At 38.7% G+C, this 8,312-nt stretch overlaps 1 non-coding gene across 1 annotated transcript; it reads left to right on the plus strand.

The window, feature by feature from the left end:
* Positions 1–4,242: 4,242 nt before the first annotated feature.
* Positions 4,243–4,347, plus strand: LOC112745999 (small nucleolar RNA R71). Its single transcript, XR_003173900.1, has one exon. It is a non-coding gene; the product is annotated as a small nucleolar RNA R71 (small nucleolar RNA).
* The last annotated feature ends 3,965 nt before the right edge of the window (positions 4,348–8,312 follow it).

Here is an 8,312-nt window from a genome sequence, read left to right on the forward strand (position 1 = left end):
ACTCTCAGGGTCACTTCCCCTTTTTGGACATCAATGAGAGTTCGTCCAGTTGATAGGAAAGGTCTTCCTAGAATCAAAGTTGCACTCTTGTGCTTCTCCATTTCCAGCACTACAAAGTCAGTGGGTAAGGCAAATGGCCCAACCTTGACAATCATGTCCTCAATTATGCCTGATGGATATATAATGGAGCCATCAGCAAGTTGAAGACATATCCGGGTTGGTTTGACCTCTTAAGTCAAGCCAAGCTTTCTGATGGTGGATGCAGGTATTAGATTGATACTTGCTCCAAGGTCACATAGAGCTGTCTTAGTACAAGCACCCTCTATTGTGCATGGTATCATAAAGCTCCCTGGATCTTGAAGCTTCTCTGGTAGGCTTTTCAGAATGACTGCACTGCATTCTTCAGTGCGAAACACTTTTTCAGTTTCTCTCCAATCCTTCTTATGACTTAAGATCTCTTTCATGAACTTAGCATAAGAGGGTATTTTCTCAAGTGCCTCTACAAATGGGATCTTTATCTCAATAGTCCTAAAATAGTCTGCAAAGCGGGCAAATTGTTTATCCTGCTCCGCTTGGCGGAGTTTCTGAGGGTAAGGCATCTTGGCTTTATATTCTTCAACCTTAGTTACTGCAGGTTTAGTCCCTACAGAGGTGGTTGGAGAAGCCTTCTTAGAGGGGTTACTATCAGCACTTGCAGGTGTCTGATCCCTCATTGGCGTTTGAACGCCAGGATTGGGCATCCACTGGGCGTTTAACGCCAGTCTTTCACCCTTTTCTAGCATTTGAACGCCAGAATTATTCCTCTCTAGGCTTTTGCTGTCCTCAGAGGGATTTTGGGTAGTGGTTTGGTTATCCTCTGTCAGTTGTTCCTTTCTTGGCTTTCTGCTACTTTGAGCTAATTTATTCAATGTCTTCCCGCTCCTTAATTAGACAGCTTGGCATTCTTATGTTATCTGTTTAGACCGCTGCTGTCTTGTCTGATTCAATTGTGCTTCCATATTCTTGTTAGCATTTTTAGTGTCCTGGAGTATCTCTTTAAATTCTACTAATTGTTTTCTCACAAGGAGTAATTGCTGATTAAGTTCAACAATTTGTTCTTGAGGATTAGGATCAGTAGTTACTGTCCTAGCCTCTTCTTTTATGGAAGACTCACTGCTTGAGTATAGATATTGATTTCTAGCAACCGTATCTATGAGTTCTTGATCCTCTTCAATCGTCTTCCTCATGTGTATAGATCCACCAGCTGAGTGGTCTAGAGACATCTGAGCTTTTTCTGTAAGCCCATAGTAGAAGATGTCTAACTGTACCCACTCTGAAAATATTTCAGAGGGGCATTTCCTTAGCATCCCTCTGTACCTCTCCCAGGCATTATAAAGGGATTCATGATCCTCTTGTTTAAAGCCTTGGATGTCCAGCATTAGCTGTGTCATCCTTTTTGGGGGGTAGAATTGATTCAGGAATTTGTCTGTTAACTGTCTCCATGTTTTTATGCTTGCTGTGGGTTGGTTATTTAACCACCTCTTAGCTTGATCTTTTACAGCAAATGGAAATATTAGTAATCTGTAGACATCCTGATCCACTTCTTTATCACGTACTGTGTCAACAATTTGTAAGAACTATGCCAGAAACTCAGTAGGTTCTTCCTGTGGAAGACCGGAATACTGGCAATTTTGCTGTACCATGATAATGAGTTGAGGATTTAGCTCAAAACTGCTTGCTTTGATGGGAGGTATACAGATGCTACTCCCATATGCAGCTGTAATGGGGTTAGCATATGACCCCAGAGTCCTTCTGGACTGTTCACTTCCACTTAGGTCCATGATGGAGAAAGGGAGATGATGTGGATTGCAAATAAAATAATTTTTGTTTTTATTTTATTTTAATTAAAATTAACCGAATAAAATAAAACGAAATAAATGAAAAATAAAATAGAACTTTCGAAAATTAGAAGAAAATAAAAGAAAATTGAAAACTAAATTAATTAATTAATTAAAAAGATTTTGAAATTAGCAATCAAAAAGATATGATTGAAAATTATTTTGAAAAAGATTTGATTGAGAAGATATGATTGCAATTTAAAAAAAAAAGATATGATTGAAAATTATTTTGAAAAAGATATGATTGAGAAGATATGATTGCTATTTAAAAAAAAAGATGTGATTAAAAAGATATGATTAAAAAAAATTTAAAAGATTTGAAAAGATCAATTTTTGAAATTAGAATTTTGACTTGACTAAAAAAAAGATATGATTTTGAAAATCTTTGACTAAATTAATGCAAAATTTTAAAATTTATGAGTAAAATAAGGAAAGGATATTTTTTTGATTTTTTAATTTTAATGCGGAAAGAGAAAAACAACAAAATGACACTAAACTTAGAAATTTTAGATCAAAACACAGAGAACAAACAAGAAAACTTTGAATGTCAAGATGAACACCAAGATCACTTTGAAGATTAAGATGAACACCAAGAACAAATTTTTGAAAAATTTTTAAATAAGTAAAAGCACAAGGGACACCAAACTTAAAATTTTTAGAAAATAAAACACAAATTTTCGAAAAATTAAAGGAAAACACAAAGAAGACACCAAACTTAGAATTTTTAAAAATCAAGAAAGAACTAAGGACATGCAATTTCGAAAAAATTAAAAGAAAATAAAAGTATGCAATTGACACCAAACTTAAAATATGAAACTAAACTCAAATAAAAGACTCTAAACCAACAAAAATAAAATATACCTAATCTAAGCAACAAGATAAACCGTCAGTTGTCCAAACTCGAACAATCCCCGGCAACGGCGCTAAAAACTTGGTGCACGAAATTACAATCACACTTTTGCAACTCCGCACAACTAACCAGCAAGTGCACTGGGTCGTCCAAGTAATACCTTATGTGAGTAAGGCTCGATCCCACAGAGATTGTCGACTTGATGCAAGCTATGGTTATCTTCTAACTCTTAGTTAGGATATCAATAATTCTCAGATTTAATTGTAAAAAGTAAAAGAACATGAAATAAATACTTGTTATGCAGTAATGAAGAACATGTTGAGGCTTTGGAGATGCTTTATCTTCTGAATCTCTGCTTTCCTACTATCTTCTTCTTCATGCACGCAAAGCTCCTTCCATGGCAAGCTTTAAGTTGGGCATCACCGTTGTCAATGGCTACTTCCCGTCCTCTCAGTGAAAATGTTCCAAATGCGCTGTCACCACACGGCTAATCATCTGTCGGTTCTCGATCATGTCGGAATAGGATCTATTGATCCTTTTGTGTCTGTCACTACGCACAACACTCGCGAGTTTGAAGCTCGTCAAAGTCATCCCTTCCCAGATCTTATTCAGAATACCACAGACAAGGTTTAGACGTTCCGGATCTCAGAAATGGCCGCCAATAATTCTAGCTTATACCACGAAGACCCTGATCTGAATCATGAGGCCAAGAGATATGCATTCAATCTAAGGTAGAACAGAGGTGGTTGTCAGGTACGCATTCATAGATGAGAATGATGATGAGTGTCACGGATCATCACATTCATCAGGTTGAAGTGCGAATGAATATCTTAGAATAGAAGCAAGCGTGATAGAATGGAAAACAGTAGTAATTGCATTAATTCATGAAGAACGGCAGAGCTCCTCACTCCCAACAATGGGGTTTAGAGACTCATGCCATAGAAGATACAATATGAAACGTGTATAATGTCATTAGGTACAAGATGAATCACTAAAAGTAGTTTTTATAGTAAACTAGTGACCTAGGGTTACAGAAAATGAGTAAGCTAGGGTGTTTAGTGTAAAAATCCACATCCAGGGCCCACTTGGTGTGTGCTTGGGCTGACCATTGAAGCTTTCATGTGTAGAGACTTTTCTTGGAGTTAAACGCCAGCTTTTGTGCCAGTTTGCGCGTTTAACTCCAGCTTTTATACCAGTTCTGGCGTTAAACGCCAGAATTCTTTAGCTGATTTGGAACGCCAGTTTGGGCCATCAAATCTTAGGTTGGTCATTTCACATATACTCCATGTAAGAGCAGTAGTCTTAGTGCTAGAAGAAATTTCTGCAACAGCTTTCGAATGGTTATTCCTGTTCTTGTGATTTCTGGTGGACTCGGCTAAGTCGCTGATCAGTTGCCATGCTTCATCTGCGGTCTTGTACTTTTTCAGAGAACCATTACTAGCACCATCTAGTGTAGTCTTATCCCGAGGCTTCATGCCTTGAGTGAAATAGCTGATCAACACTAGTCTGTCAATCATGTGATGGGGGGCATGCGTCCAGAAGGTTCTTAAAACGCTCCCAGTACTCATAGAGAGTTTCTGATTCACCTTGAACAATGCATGAGATCTCTTTCCTTAGTCTGTCTGTAACTTCAGCTGGAAAGTATTTTTCCAGAAATTCTCTCCTGAGCATATCCCAGTTAGTAACGGTCGCTTCAGGTTGGGAGTAGTACCACTCCCTCGCCTTTCCCTCAAGAGAAAACAGGAAGGCAGTTAACAGAATAGAAGTTTCATTCGCACCCTAATGCCTAACAGTAGAACAAGCTGTCTGAAAATCCCTGAGGTGCTTGATGGGCTCCTGAGCAGGTAAGCCATGAAACTTGGGCATCAAGTTGATTAGTGCAGTCTTCAGTTCAAAATCTGCAGCCAGAGTTGGATGAAGCACTTGATACGGCTGCATTGTAAAATCTGGGGCTCCAGTTTCCTGGAGAGTAATCCTCGTAGGTGCTGCCATTCTACCTGCACGTGAATTAACTGAATCAGTAGTAAAGGAGCGTGTTTCGCTCTCAAATGGCAGTTTAGATTCGCCTTCAGATGAGACTGGTGAATCGATAACAATCAGTTCACCACCCTCAGAGGCTAACCGACGTCGAGCTCTGGTGCGCAGAAATCGTGACGGTTCCATTCCTTGGTAACGGCGCTGAAAACTTTATACGCACGTTCATAATCTTAATTCTTTGTCACAACTTCGCACAACTGACCACCAAGTGCACTGGGTCGTCCAAGTAATAAACCTTACGAGAGTAAGGATCGATCCCACGGAGATTGTCGGCTTGAAGCAAGCTATGGTCACCTTGTAAATCTCAGTCAGGCGGATTCAAATGGTTATGGAGATAAAAAGATAAATAAAACGTAAAATAAAGATAGAGGTACTTATGTAATTCATTGGTGAGAATTTCAGATAAGCATATAAAGATGCTTTCGTTCCTCTGAACCTCTACTTTCCTGCTGTCTTCATCCAACCATTCCTACTCTTTTCCATGGCAAGCTTTATGTAGGGCATCACCGTTGTCAATGGCTACATCCCATCCTCTCTGCGAAAATGGTCCAATGCGCTGTCACTGCATGGCTAATCATCTGTCGGTTCTCGATCATACTGGAATAGGATTTACTATCCTTTTGCGTCTGTCACTACGCCCAGCACACGCGATTTTGAAGCTCGTCACAGCCATCCCTTCCCAGATCCTATTCGGAATACCACAGACAAGGTTTAGACTTTTCGGATCTCAAGAATGGCCATCCATGGGTTCTAACTTATACCACGAAGATTCTAATATCTCGGACTCGGTCCCCTGTATTAGATATCTAAGAGATATTCATTCTAGCTTGTTTGCATGTAGAACGGAAGTGTTTGTCAGGCACGTGTTCATAAGTGAGAATGATGATGAGCGTCACATAATCATCACATTCATCATGTTCTTGGGTGCGAATGGATATCTTAGAATAGGAATAAGCTTGAATTGAATAGAAAAACAGTAGTACTTTGTATTAATTCATGAGGAACAGCAGAGCTCCACACCTTAATCTATGGAGTGTAGAAACTCTACCGTTGAAAATACATAAGTGATAAGGTCCAGGCATGGCCGAATGGCCAGCCCCTAAAACATGATCAAGGGATCAAAAGATAATCCAAATATGATCCAAAGATGATCCAAAGATTCTAAATACAATAGTAAAAAGTCCTATTTATACTAAACTAGTTACTAGGGTTTACAGAAATGAGTAAATGATGCAGAAATCCACTTCTGGGGCCCACTTGGTGTGTGCTTGGGCTAAGCATTGAGCTTTACACGTGTAGAGGCTTCTCTTGGAGTTGAACGCCAGTTTGTAACCTGTTTCTGGTGTTTAACTCCACTTTGCAACCTGTTTCTGGCGTTTAACTCTAGAATGCAGCATGGAACTGGCATTGAACGCCAGTTTGCATCATCTAAACTCGGGCAAAGTATGAATTATTATATATTGCTGGAAAGCCCTAGATGTCTACTTTCCAACGCAATTGAGAGTGCGCCATTTGGAGTTCAGTAGCTCCAGAAAATCCACTTCGAGTGCAGGGAGGTCAGAATCCAACAGCATCTGCAGTCCTTCTTCAACCTCTGAATCTTATTTTTGCTCAAGTCCCTCAATTTTAGCCAGAAAATACCTGAAATCATAGAAAAATACACAAAATCATAGTAAAGTCTAGAAATGTGATTTTTATTTAAAAACTAATAAAAATATACTAAAACTAACTAAATCATACTAAAAACTATGTAAAAACAATGCCAAAAAGCGTATAAATTATCCGCTCATCACAATACCAAACTTAAATTGTTGCTTGCCCCCAAGCAACTAAAAATCAAATAGGATAAAAAAAGAGAATATACTATAAATTCCAAAATATCAATGAAACTTAGCTCCAATCAGATGAGCGGGACTTGTAGCTTTTTGCCTCTTGAATAGTTTTGGCATCTCGCTTTATCCATTGAAGTTCAGAATGATTGGCATCTATAGGAACTTAGAATTCAGACAGTGTTATTGATTCTCCTAGTTCAGTATGTTGATTCTTGAACACAGCTACTTTATGAGTCTTGGTCATGGCCCGAAGCACTTTGTTTTCCAATATTACCACCGGATACATAAATACCACAGACACATAACTGGGTGAACCTTTTCAGATTGTGACTCAGCTTTGCTAAAGTCCCCCATTAGAGGTGTCCATGGTTCTTCAGCACACCCTTTTTTTGCTTTGGACCTTGAATTTAACCGCTCAGTCTCAAGTTTTCACTTGACACCTTCACGCCACAAGCACATGGTTAGGGACAGCTTGGTTTAGTCGCTTAGGCCAGGACTTTATTCCTTCAGGCCCTCCTATCCACTGATGCTTAAAGCCTTGGATCCTTTTTATTTACCCTTGCCTTTTGGTTTTAAGGGCTATTGGCTTTTTGCTCTTGCCTTTTGGTTTTAAGAGCTTTTGGCTTTTTCTGCTTGCTTTTTCTTTTTCTATATTTTTTTTCTGCAAGCTTTTGTATTCACTGCTTTTTCTTGCTTCAAGAATCATTTTTATGATTTTTCAGATTATCAAATAACATTTCTCCTTTTTATCATTCTTTCAAGAGCCAACATATTTAACATTCATAAACAACAACTTCAAAATACATATGCACTGTTCAAGCATACATTTAGAAAACAAAAGGTATTGCCACCACATAAAAATAATTAAACTAGTTTCAAGGATGAATTCGAAACCATGTACTTCTTGTTCTTTTGTAATTAAAACATTTTTCATTCAAGAGAGGTGGTGGATTCATATTCATAGCTTTAAGGCATAGACACTTAGACACTAATGATCATGTAATAAGACACAAATATAAATAAACATAAAGCTCAAAAATTGAAAAACAGAAAAATAAATAAACAAGGAGATTAAGGAATGAGTCCACCTTAGTGAGGGTGGCGTCTTCCTCTTCTTAAAGAACCAATGGTGCTCTTGAGCTCCTCTATGTATCTTCCTTGTCTTTCTTGCTCCTCTCTCATAGCTCTTTGATCTTCTCTAATTTCATGGAGGATGATGGAGTGCTCTTGATGCTCCACCCTTAGTTGTCCCATGTTGGAACTTAATTCTCCTAGGGAAGTGTTGATTTGCTCCCAATAATTCTATGGAGGAAAGTGCATCCCCTGAGGCATCTCAGAGATTTCATGGTGAGGAATTTCCTCATGCTCATGTTGAGGTCCATGATCTCTTGTTTGCTCCATCCTTTTCTTAGTGATAGGCTTATCCTCTTCAATGAGGATATCTCCCTCTATGTCAATTCTAGCTGAATTGCAGAGGTGGCATATGAGGTGAGGAAAGGCTAACCTTGCCCAAGTGGAGAACTTGTCAGCCACCTTGTAAAGTTCTTGAGGTATAATCTCATGAAATTCCACCTCCTCTCTAATCATGATACTATGGATCATGATGGCCCGGTCTATAGTAACTTCAGACCGGTTACTAGTAGGAATGATTAAGCGTTGAATGAACTCTAGCCATCCCCTAGCCACTGGTTTGAGGTCATGTCTTCTTAGTTGAAC

Source organism: Arachis hypogaea, chromosome 14 (genome assembly GCF_003086295.3).
Source record: "Arachis hypogaea cultivar Tifrunner chromosome 14, arahy.Tifrunner.gnm2.J5K5, whole genome shotgun sequence".
In the NCBI taxonomy this organism is placed as follows: Eukaryota; Viridiplantae; Streptophyta; class Magnoliopsida; order Fabales; family Fabaceae; genus Arachis; species Arachis hypogaea.